Source organism: Sciurus vulgaris (genome assembly GCF_902686455.1).
Source record: "Sciurus vulgaris genome assembly, chromosome: 5".
Taxonomy (NCBI): Eukaryota; Metazoa; Chordata; class Mammalia; order Rodentia; family Sciuridae; genus Sciurus; species Sciurus vulgaris.
Window position 1 is genome coordinate 65,513,074 of NC_136465.1, and position 1,701 is coordinate 65,514,774.

The following is a 1,701-nucleotide window of genomic DNA, read 5'->3' on the forward strand; positions in this document are numbered from 1 at the left end:
GTACCAAAAAAAAAAAATTATGTGTGTACAATTTCTATTCAAAAAGACAAAAGGCAAAGAGTATCACATATGTAGTATTCCTGACAATGCATAACCTGAATCTAATTATGAGAAAACTATCAAACTAAATTAAGGGACTGTCTACAACTAGCCTATACTCTTCAAAAAAGTCACTCTCAGGAAAGACAAAGTCTGAGAAACTATTTCACATTAAACAAGACTAAAAAGTCATAACTAATAGAGTAAATGATCCTGAATCAGAGGGGAAAAAAGGCTATAGAGGACATTAGGACATACAGCAAAATTTTTATATGGACTATTACTGTATGTTTACCAACATTAAATTTCCTGAATTTGATCAAGGTGATCCTTTTATGACATGCTGAAACAGTCATGAATAATTGTGTGTAAGAAAAGAAGCCATAAAACAAATGTACCAAAATGTTAACAATTGGTAAATCAAGGTGAAGAGAGTTCCTTGCACTATTCTTAACAGCTTGTTTGAAATTTCTTCAAAATAAAAAATTAATAATACAAATGTGTCTACCTTGGACTCCTAATTCTACTACCAGGAATCTATTGTAAAAAACAAAGTTTTCGAAAGGTTTTACCTTTGTAGTTGGGGCAAAGGAGGGAGGACTTGAAGTTAATCCAAACAGAAAGTAAATAAGCATGGGGGCGTTTCGACCCTAATTTTTTCTTTCTTTTTTTTTGCGGTGCTGGGGATTGAACCCAGGGCCTCTACCAACTGAGCACTCTACCAACTGAGCTATCTCCCCAGCCCCTCGACCATACTTTCTAAGTGGATCCTGGGAAAGATGCTGAAGAATGCATAGGTTCTTTCAGAAAAATTCCAGATAAATTATGTAAGTACTCCACTCCAGAGGGGGAGCATAGTGTGCATTTGGGTATAGTGACTTTCTTCCAAAGAGTACAGTATGGAAAACTGGGGCAGGGGTACAAAAGAGTGATTTTACAGTGGTAAAATCTGTCATACATTGTTTCACCTGGGTAATTAAGGTTTATATCAACAGTCAGAAATCTCATTGACAGTATGTGCCCTTGATATGACATGATGAAAACAATACTATACCTCTGTGATCTTCCTCCCTCCAAACCCTGAAACTCCTGTGTAATCATAAGAAAAATCCCAACAACGCTCTACCTAAAAACATGTCTAACCAGTACTCCTCGAAACTATCAGCGTATTTAAAATGAAGAAAGTGAGAAACTATCAGCCAAGAGGGGCCTAAAAAGACATGGCAACTAAATGTAAAGTATCTTTGATGGGACCCTGGAATAAAAGGGCATTAGGCATTAGGTCCCACACATGAACACAACCCACAATTTATTAAGAACAAAATATTGGTGAGTTTGTTTCCATTTAAGCCAAGAGAGTAAAATCATAATACTTTATGGTCTGGGTATAAATAAAATATTTAAACATTTTTAAAGCTGCAAGGGTAGTAAGGCTGAAGAAATACAAACTACTCCGATTAACTTTAAATACAGGAAAAACTCATCTTCTCTCTCCTATTGAAGTGACTCGGATTCAAACAGAAGAGGGGAGGTCAACAGTCAGCAATGTAAAAGGTCTCCTGGAGAGTCCTCCGCGCATGCGTCTGGCTGGGAAGGGCGGGACTTCCCAGAACCCATGCTCTTTCCATTGGCTGAAAAGCCTCATAGATTGGGCTGCGCGGG